This window comes from Eucalyptus grandis, chromosome 3 (assembly GCF_016545825.1).
Source record: "Eucalyptus grandis isolate ANBG69807.140 chromosome 3, ASM1654582v1, whole genome shotgun sequence".
NCBI classification, from domain to species: domain Eukaryota; kingdom Viridiplantae; phylum Streptophyta; class Magnoliopsida; order Myrtales; family Myrtaceae; genus Eucalyptus; species Eucalyptus grandis.
The window spans coordinates 3,444,139-3,455,521 of NC_052614.1; the positions used below are offsets into that span (position 1 = coordinate 3,444,139).

General features: G+C 39.5%; 1 pseudogene; it reads right to left on the reverse strand.

The window, feature by feature from the left end:
• Positions 1–979: 979 nt before the first annotated feature.
• On the reverse strand, positions 980–6,426 carry LOC120291407 (annotated as a pseudogene).
• Positions 6,427–11,383: the final 4,957 nt, after the last annotated feature.

Here is an 11,383-nt window from a genome sequence, read left to right on the forward strand (position 1 = left end):
TGCCGTGAGTGGACCATATATGCACAATACTTCTTTTTGTCTTGTTCCGATTTTAAATTCTTGCTTCTCATGTTAACCCAAATATTTGGTCATTCATTTTTGCTTTATTTCTTGTTTTAAAGCAAAAGTTATCCCCATGTGTGATGCTTCTTTCTCAAGCATACGCTTCCATCAAAAATCTTTTTTTTTTAAATAATAGTAGCAAATATGCACTGCTGCTACCAATCCACGGCCACTTAAAAGATAATGGGCTGAACTTGAAATTTTTTTATAGGTTTAGTCCAATTAACTCAATTAAGCTTAGAACTATTCACTAGAATCCTTCGTCACCGGTCCAATGTAAATGCATTAACTAAATTATATGATGAATGCTCTTAATATTATATGTTACATAATTTAATTTAATATTTTTATTCAGAGATTGGGGTCGCTCTCTAATATTTATATGCAATAAATGACTATATCTATCAATAGGGAGTATAAACCACGTTCCAACAAAACTTGAACCTTCAACAAGAGAGAGAACCAGCTTTAAGGAATAAAGGGCCATCTCATAGGCCGTGGACCAAGGTCAAGCGTTTGATGGACTTGTCTTCTGGGTGGAGGATGATCGAATTGGAACTGGTTTTTTGGATGGGCTGGAGAGTGATGGGCCGAATTGAGTTGGCTCTAATTACACCAAATTCCTTTAGTTAAATAGAATGGTTAAATAATAAAGTGAATACGTAGGAGCACTTTACATGTCATTGGGTCAATTGATCATGTCCCTTTATATAAAAGAGGAAAACATACGATTTTGACAGGTTCTTCAGCCATTGAAGCCTATTCTACCGAACTTTCTCATTATACATGTTAGATATTTTTAAGGAGTCATCTTTTGTTACTAAATTAACACACTTCGGGCAAGTTGTTGAAATAACAATAAATACTTTCATTGCTAAGACATTAAAGAATAAGAGAAGCTAATACATGCATGTAATGTCCTCTGGAAAATGCTTTGAGAAGCATCTATCTTTCGTTACATTGTGATTAGACGATAAACAGTAGAAATAGTAGTGCTTACATGAGAAGAGAATGAGGGGGAAATTATTATCATCTAGAAGTACAAAGTTCAACAAGTAAAAAAATTTAAAGTTTAATATCTAAAGTTGTTGAGGCATGTACCTCTCTAAACTTAGATTTATAAGATCGATGTTTGTCGGTCGTTGGAGCACCCTTCATCTACATGATTAGAAAGTCCTTGTTCTGTAGACGGCATGCCTTGCTCATTGTTTATATCATCATTGTTTTGGTTGATATCTCTTGAAAAACTCAGAGGGAAGTTAGTGTTTTCCAAAGTTTCAACGGCTGCAATCTCATTGTCGCCATCATCCATATTTCTATCTCTAAATCTGGCTTTCTCAAAAGTATGGGAGTTGAGGTCTCTTTCGTAAAATCTTCTTCCCAATGTAACAAATTTCTCCCGTAGTGAACCTGAAGGACTTGCAACGACATGCCAGTTTCTTTTAACAAACATGACCATGAAGATGAGGAGAGCTAAAACTGCAGCAGCTCCAAAGAATCAAGAATAGGCCCCAAAAACTGTCAAGATCCAAGCTGTTGGAAGAATCTGGATAGTTGGATTTCGGTGGCAACCATTTATTTTCGATTTCCATCATTTTAAGCACTTCAAGATATCATTAAGGATTACTCGAAATATCAGGTACTAGCGGAGACCCTTTGGGGAAAACCTGTAAACGAAAGGCAAGACATGAGAGTTTTCAAACAAAAAAATAAATAATAATCCTAGTAATAGGAAATTTTGAGGGTTTTCTTTTCGGAGCTAAGAGATTGAGGACTTACAAAGCCAAATCCAGCACTTCTTAATGTTGGGATCATGGTATATCTTTTGCAATATTGAGAAATGGCAAATTTAATGTAGGGGACTTCATCGAATGCTGCTGCAATCTCACCCTTGTCACTTCCCTTGGAAAGAAGCACTTTGCATTCTTCAGCGGACTTATAAGATATAAGTCTGGAATCATCGAACTTCATTTGCTTTAACATTCCATAAACGAAAGAGTTTTCCAAGTAACCCACATTTTTCTCCACTCTTAAGGAGCTCATCCACATCAACCACAGTTGGTTGAAGATTTTGCACCACCAAAAGAGAGCTCAAGCTTGCTGTATAACATTGTGTTAGTATAAGTACCACGAAAACCCACACGATCATAACAAATCTGGCTAGGTTGCTTAATACTCTCTCCCCTGCAATCCAAATTAAGGGAAAGCACCTAAATTATCCAAGAATGATATGTAGATTACAATGGTCAATTGATTTTTTAAAGTGAAGGGTGATTACTTTGTGCAAAGACCATGATTGAAAACGAGAACCAAAAGCTCGTGCCAACTTGATGCCCAGCCGGACCCTGGAAATCTTCATTAATTTGGTGTTCAAGAATCCACACGACGAATGCTATAAACACAAAGAAGCAGCCGATTGTTAACCAAAGGTCCCAAGTGAGTGGCTTCAAGAAAACCCAAGCATTCTTGCCCTTGCTGTCCTTGTATGGCACAACCATTGCGACCCCCGGTTCGGTGTATGGTGCCGTGAAGTCCACGTATAGTGATCTGTTTGCAGTGATTGATATATCACCCACGATTCCATCGTAATTCTATTCCAACAAAAAAAAAATGGGAATGTTTCTTTGTCAACAACATGCTAGCATTGTAAGTTTCAACAAGTATTCCAACAAAATGAAGCACTTGCTCACCTGGTAAATTACTTGATCTATCATGTCGTTGTAACTGCCCATGCTACTTCCATTGGAAAAGGCAAACGGAATAAGCTCATAAGCCACAACATAAGGCAATTTTTCTATAATGGTTTGAAAGATGTCAATACAGTATTCAATGACTTTGGATGTATTTGTGCTAAGATCATTAGTCACTTGCACAAATTGATTGAAACCATCCCTCACAGGGACTAAAATTTTCAGCCTCTTCCCATTTGTGGGAGTGTCCCATCCCTTAGGAATAGAGGTGGAATCTCCTGGCCATATTATCGATCCGAGATTACTGTTCGAAGTGGAATATTTACTTTTGCTGAATGAATACAAATCTCTTCGCAGCCCATTTTCTTGCGTCCAAAACCCAATCTCTCTTGCTGCATGTCCATTGATATTAACAATCTGGAATGTTGACCACTCTAGCTGCCCATGAACGAGTCTAAAATTTCCAGTGAGGCCCGTGAATGTCGTACTGGCTAGTTCTTGGAGAAGTTTCGGACCACTTTTAGAGACCCCAATAATGTCGAGATCTGTTGTATCTATTGAAGCATCAAACATCTGGAAGGTAAAATTAGCCACACCCATTTCCTCGACAGCCATTGCCAGAGCCTGAGCAGCGTCATAAGCCCAGTATCCAAAAATGTTCAACGTAGGATTAAGGACGGATGGATTGTCTTGTTGGAATTTCATCTTCCATCGGGCCGTGAAGTTGTTCAGGTTTGGTGTGTTCGGGATGTAAGCGTTGATGCCCAATACTCCTTGCATCGAACTAGTGACGACAGATGAATCCAGAGAACTCAATTGGTCAGTGATTCCATTAGTCAAGATCCACACATAACCTTCGCTCATCATTCCCACCTCTTTTGCTTTGACAAATAGCCGAGATCCGAGGGTCGGTAACATGTGCATTATGAAGACCCTCGCTTGCATCATCATTAACTTGTAGAGTTCCTGCAGGATTTGACTGTCCGTGGCCGAAGGAGGAATGAGGCTCCTATAAGACACTCGCGTGTCGACCTCTTCCAAAGCATCCGTAAGAGAAGGTATGATGCCTTCTCCGAACGCATTGTCCACGTATATGAGGGCCACTTCTCTCCAGCCAAAGCTTGCACGACTGCGCTTATGGCATTCACTTGGGATGAGTCATTTTGCGCAGCTCGAATGAAGTAAGGACTCCGAATGGAACTGAGGGAAGGACCAGTAGCAGAAAAAGAGATGATCGGCACATGAGATTTTTTCCAAGGTCAATGATGAAATTTGCTTGCAATGAACCTTGAGGTCCTATTATGGCTTGGACTTGCTTATTCTTTATTAGATCAAGTGCTGCAAGGGTGAAAAAAAGATGGAGAAACAATAACAACATGGCACATAATGGAAATTCTTATTGGAAAAGGCATGGTATTGATCAGAAGCCAATTAAAACTTGATGCGGTATTATAGAAATAAAACGTTTAAGAAAAAGTAAAATAGAAGTTTGAAGTTGGAATATAATTATTTACCAGATTGCAGGCATTCGTTGTTGCCTTTGATATTCTTTTTGGCATATGATATTGCATACCAATCAGAAACTAATCTTTCATGAAAATAAATTTAGAACAAATAAGAATGGATAAATTGGTGCAGACAGATAAGTTGATTTCTTTATTTCATGGCATCAAATTATTCCACTCTAGAATCCAAGCCCCATATTGCAATTGTATGAATTTTGTGAGGTCAGACCTATGTGAAGTTTTATTATATATCAAGCCTCTCGGCATCCACTGCTTTCATGCATTAACAATTATTTGGTGGAACTGGAAACCCTAGTTGTTTTATTTCATCATTAATGACACACAACTTCCATGGAAATAAATCACTGGCTCAGCTTGAGCAATCTTGTTAACCATGATGTTTGGGTCAATTGGAAAAATAAATCAGTGAAATTATGTAGAGATATGTACCATGTACATATTTTTCCAAAGAAAATAATTTGAAATTATCTCGATCAGCCTTCCCCCTGAAGTGACTATTTTACTATGTAGTATGCATCATTTGCAAGATCATTTCTAATAGGATTCACTATGCATACATAATTTGGTAGAATATTACTACATTTATAGTGGGACGAGAGTCATAAGAGAGCTATATATTCTTCAAAGAATAGAATAGATGATAATAGTCCCACTATACCATAGTCCCACTATACCATCCAAGACCATAAACAAAAATCCTCCATTCACACGTTGTTATCAAGATCCAATTTTGTATCCATAAATCTATGTACATTTGTATATTGGTGAAATACAAGATAATAGAGATGGTGGACTTCTCAATTCTAAGATCAATGAGATAAGTGCATTAAAAATCCTAGATTGAGTATAGTGGGACTATTATCAAGAAGGTACAATTGAGTATTAAAACTTATTACGGAAGTACAATTGAGTTTTAAAAATTCAAGAAATAGTGCTTCACTCTTAAACCACAAAGACCAAAACCACAAGAAGTATCTCTTTTAATTTATTGCCAGAAAAAATATTTAAAAATTGCCATGTCAGCTTTCGTTGGACAGTCGGCGTTCACGTTAGCATCGGCCGGCCAATTTTGGCCAAATACACTAAACTGACACAATTGTAAAATGTTTAAAACTAAATTAGATTAAAAAAAGATTAGAATTAAATTAACATAATTGTAATGGGTTTACGACTTTTTTCGTAATTATCCTTTGGATTAACCACCCCCTCAGGAAAACAACCCAACCACGCCCCCAACAACACCCAACCCCACCCCCCGGGGGGAAGTTTTATCTGGCAATAAATTAAAAGGTTCCACGGTCAAATGTTACTCTCAGTGACCAGTCTTGTTATGAAGTCGGCGTGGCGTTGATTGACCAAACCCACGAATCCCCTCCACTCTCAAGCTAAGCGTCAAAATGTCGGTCTCGTACGACCGAAAGACTTGGGGGGATTATATTGTTACCCTCCTCATTCCCAGTGTGAAAGAGATCAAATTGAATGTTAAGTACCGACTTTTTGTTGTCTTTGATTTTATTAGAAGATGATAAATGCACTAAACAGCTGTTTAGTGCAAAATTAACGTTGGTCGTTTCTTCTGGGAGCTCTGGAAATTGGGGCTGTGAGAATCTCTGCTGTTAGAATGCATATAGCTTTGAATGGAACACAAATTATTTTGTCGTGTCCTTGAAAATTTAACTGGGAATTCTTCTCAAATGAAAATGAAAATTTCATAAGATTGGCAAACACCTCATTATGAACAATAATTAGATTCATCTTAAATCGCACTAACAGCTGCATAAAGTACTTCATCCTCTATGACCAGTCAATACGCCACCGAGAGAGAGAGAGAGAGAACCTGCGGCAGCAGCAGCAACCTCATCTCCTTTGGAATCTCTTACATTGAGGACGAGCCTAGTCTTATAGGAAGGGTTTGAAGTATAGAAGTCAGAGAGAGAAAGGTTAATGCAGCTCAATCCCATCTGACCCACCCACGTCTCCAGATCAAGAACCACCCCAACGTTCACCAGGATCGTTTGGGCATTATTGTTACCACTCTGCGCCATGGTGATCTGAGGGCCCTCCCTGAAAGTCGTAACGATTGTGAAAAAGGCGAGAGCCAAAAGGAGGAGCTTTTCAGCATCAGACGAGACTCTTGGAGGAACCATTGAAAAGGGTTTCGGGATAAGGCAAGTGTGCGTTGGAAATCCCATTCAAGGGTTGCTCATGTGGACGGGCCGCACAACTAATTTGTGATGGGAAAGCAATACGAGGATGATGATAAGGGAAGCCAGCAAATAAATTCAAATTTTCTCCCCATCTCAGTCTAATCTATGAGATTTTGCCTTTTTACCCCAGACAAAATGCCAGAATAAATGCTTCTTCGCGCGACCTTGAAAGAATGCAAGGAACCTTTTCCGTACGCAGATTTGAAAAAAAGGATTGCAATTATCCTTTTACAGCCTCCCTAGTGACCTAAGTAACATTGACATCAATACAAGACACGCGATACAACACTACACGTTGACACGTTATTTCTCAAAAATAGAAAATTCTGAAACGTTGGGACACAATTTATAATTATTATTTTTATCAAATTAAAAGCATATAATGAATTACATTAAAAACATTAATCTATAATTTGTTAATATCATTTATTGTTTCAATTTAACGAATTTCATTTCATTTTTAAAATCCAGAAAAAAAAAACAAGCAATCCATATTGTGGACTTGCATGTCAAGCGTGTCGAAAAAGAAAGAAAAAAACAAACTTGGGAGTGAGAGGAAGTGAGAGTCAGAAGAGAAGAGAATATTCTATTTTTCTTCTTTCCCATTTTGTTATTTTTATTATTTCTTATCTTTTTTATATATTTACATTTTGGTCCCTCATTTATTAAATTTTTTAAAAATTGATCTGTGCATGTCGAAATTCCAAAGTCGAGTGTTGAAGACTGTTGGTAGAGTTAATCGAGTATCGGATTTTCCGATATCTGTTGACCTAGTATTGGAGAATGTCGAAAAAAGTCGAACACGTGTCGAAGTGTCCAACACGAGAGGCTTTTGGAAAGTCTTAGTGCTTCCTAATCGATGATATCATGCACGGTTAGCTCTAGTTTCCCTCCTAAGAAAACGAAACTATATGGGGTTCTCTTTTGTGAGGGCTAAGAAATCTATAGATGTAAAATTAGTTGCGAACTTAGCTAAGAAATTGGTCGATTGGTTTTTTTTTTTTTTTTTTTAATACTGGAAAAGCCAAGAATCATACTAGTGTATTTTATAGTAGACACAAGTCAATAAGCTTTTAAAATTCTTTTTTGGGTCTCGTTATCAAGTTATCATAAAAGATAAAGAAATATTTTCATTTCCAATCCAATGATGCAAGTAACATGAGAGGGATTGTGGGATATCCCGAAATTTGATTCATATTTTGAAATATATGATATGATTATTTCGTCGACGCGCTTATACTTACTTTAATCTGACATGATCACTTACGAGTTAATTAATCTATTGGGTGATGCTGTAAAGGGGTAAAATGTGAAAGATTAGAGAATTTGATCGGAAGTCGATCGCTCAACCATAAGGATCGACAATGGTTAATACTACACTGTTATAAATCAAGTAACAAACGGATATAAATCGATTCAAAAGAACTACGTAGTCAGTTCGTAAGTGATTCCGTACAATTACGATATTCGCGTTGAACGACGATAAACCGATTCACGATTCGAAGAGGCACAAACATGAATCGAAAATTATTGATCATGGCTCAACCGCACGAGAACCTCTAAAAACCACCAGATATATTAGGTCATACTAAAATCATGTTCGATCGATTTTTAATTATGAAATTTAATTCGATTTGAATATCAAACTTTCGAGGATTTCAAGATTAAATTATTAGACATCGTCTCATTGTCCGTCAAATTATCGGCAAGTCAAAAATTTTCTGGAAAATGAATTATCGGACGAAAAATTGGAGACAAAAAAAAAAAATTAGAATCAAGAGGCAAAATTGAAAATTTTGAACTAAAAGGATTGTTTTTTATGAAATTAGAAATAAAAAGAAAGGTGGGGACATAATACAAGAGGGTTTTAAGGAAGTGTGGGTGAAGAGTATGATGAGAATTTGGGAAGTATCTCGAGGAATCTTTTGTATTTTCTTTCTTTCTTTTTCTTCTCTTCTCTCTCTCTCTTTCTTCCCCCTTCCACTCGCGCCTCCTCCCTCTGCAGACCGCCCATCCTCCCTTCTCCCCTTCTTCTTCTCCACCTCCACTTCATTCCCCCTCCTTCCCTCACGCCTTTCTCCCCCATCTCTGCCCATTCTTTCCCCTCCTTCTTTAGTTTTTCTTTTTCCTCAAACTCCCTCATTTTCTTTCCACAACCATCAAACCCATCCCCACCACCATCACCTACGCCACCCCATCACCCCATCACCACCGCCCACACCACCGTACACCACCATACACTGTTGGAAGATATGCCTGAAGATCCGCAGGATTGATCTGATTTGATCTAATTGATCCATTTTGATAGGATTGATTTAGAATTGATTTATAGAATATTTGTAGAATATTTTATTTCCTTTCTCTATGTACATCGTGTATTATAATTACAAATCATTGTACATTGATGACAACTGAAGTAATAGAAAATCTCTCTACACATTTTCATCCTCTTGCTACGCTTCTTGCTTCCTTCGGCCATTCTTTCATGGTATCGAGCACTAAGCTCCTAAACCTGCTTCTGCGCTGATTACCTTCGAACTCTCTGACCTGCAAAAGAGATTTGCGAAGGAATCAATTTTTCGCTAAAGGAAGAAGAAGCGAATTCAGATCAATTACCATGGCTCACTTAGAGAATTCCTCCTCGGCCGCTGATGCTTCACCTACAACAAACGTCACGCCACAAATCTCAGAAGCACAAGATATTATTGGGCCAACTTCCACACCTCAACAACAGATTCAAGCTCAAGGGATGCAGTGGCAATATTTTCCGGCTCAGTCTAGCATGGGGCTGCCCATTGCAGGCCATCCTTACCATTGGGTACCTTATCCATGGTATGTTGGGCCAGGCCCAAATACATCATTGCCGGGGATTGTAGGCGTCCAGCCCGATGGGAGCCCACCAGCCATGAGTGGGGCAAGCCCAACCTTCGGAACAGGGCAAACTAGCAGGTCGAGCAAAACGGGTCAGGGATCAAATCCCTACCCTGATTTCCATAATGCGGGTCACGGAATTGAATTTGTCGGGTTAGGGATGGGGACGAATCCCTACCCGAATTTTTTCCCCTTTCTAATCACGGCCATCACCGGCCGACCGGAGCCTCGCGACCCTCTGTACGTGTCAACCGCCGACGGTCCAGAGCTGCGTTTAATAACTTTGCAACTAATCGGGTCGGAAAACTACTCCAGATGGTCGCAGGACTTCCAGCGAGCCCTGGTGACGAAGGACAAGGCGGTTTCCTTGACGGGACTGTGCCCGTTCCTTCGGACGAGCTACTGGCCAGACATTGGAGAAAATGCAATCACCTCAGCCGAACATGGATCGGCAACTGCATCTCTCCAGATGTCGCAGCCGGTCTCCCGCCGACAGAAGACACCAAAAAAATGTGGGACAATATCAACGAAATGAATGGGAAATTAGATAGGGCTAAGATTTTTTCCCTCATGCGGAACTCGCGATCTCAAACAAGGAAACATGAGCATCACGGCGTGTTACAATAAACTCTCATCGCTCCGGAACGAGCTCGAGGCCGCGGAAGAGAAACTCGAGGGACCGGCAAACCCTCGAACAATATAGATCTATAAAGGAGAGAGAAAACCACTCGGTTTCTCCTGATTTTGAACAAGAGTTACCTGACGTTCCACTCGCAGATCCTGGCGATGGATTCGATTCCTCCTCTCGGGAGGATTTTTCAGCTAGCTATCCAGGAGGAAAACTAGCGACTCACGGCTCCAGAACAAACGCGAGGAAGCGATAGCATCACTCTCGCCATTCGCGGGGAGCGGCGAGATTCGGGGTTCAAAACCCTAACGCGAGACAAAGAGGCACTGGGGTTACAAGGGAGCGGCAAAAGAAGCTTTAAAAAGGGGGGAGCGAACGGCTCGAGATCCTCCGCGGTGATCTGACGTTGTCCAGGAGCTCGATCTGTCGGCTGAATCCGACGGCGGATATCATCCTGCGAAAAGGGGATTGGACGGCGGGTATTATTCCACGAGAAAAGCATGGGACGGTCAGATTATTTCGGCATCTTCAAGGAATTTTGGCCAAAATTCCAAAGGGAGAGGTAAATTGTATTGTGAGTACTGCAAACGTCCACATCACACTTTTGATAATTGTTGGAAATTGCATGGAAAGTCAGGAGAAAAGAAAAAGAGGGAATATTCTGCAGCTTACCAAGTTATTGGTCTCGCAATGATCACCCAATTACCTATGGGCAATATGCACAGTTGATGCAGGCTTTACAAAAGGCAAAAATCACGAACAAATGAGGAAGCTTTTCAGGTATATCTTATTGCCTGATAAATTCTATTTCAAGAAAGGCATGGATAGTGGACTCAGGAGCAAGTGATCACATTGTTTGTGATAATATTTTTTTCTCTACTAAGCATAAGAAATTAGATATACCTATTTCTGTGCAACTGCCAAATGGAGATATCACCAATGTCACTTTGATAGGCACTGTTCAGCTGAGTCCCCAAATTACCCTCCGAAATGTCCTCTATGTGCCTCAATTTCAATTCAATCTTATTTCTGTCTCCAAAGTATGCAAAGAAAATTCCTGTCGAGTACTCTTTAATTCTGACAGCTATTTTTTCCAAGCCCTTTTGACTGGCAAGCTGATGGGCTTGGGTAATCTCTCAGAAGGATTGTTTTTTTGGGGATGAATCTCCAAATCATCTTGATCTTTCATTTGTTGCTTCAAATAAAATGTCATTGTGTAATACTGCTACCGATGATAAAACCTTTCTTTTGCATTCAAGAATGGGTCATAGTGCTTTTTTTCCTTGCTCTAAATGTCATATATCTCCCATGGCAAAGCAGTCTCGCACACCTTTTCCTGTCAGTAAAAGCCATTCTAATGATATTTTTCCACTAATCCATGTGGACGTTTGGGGACCA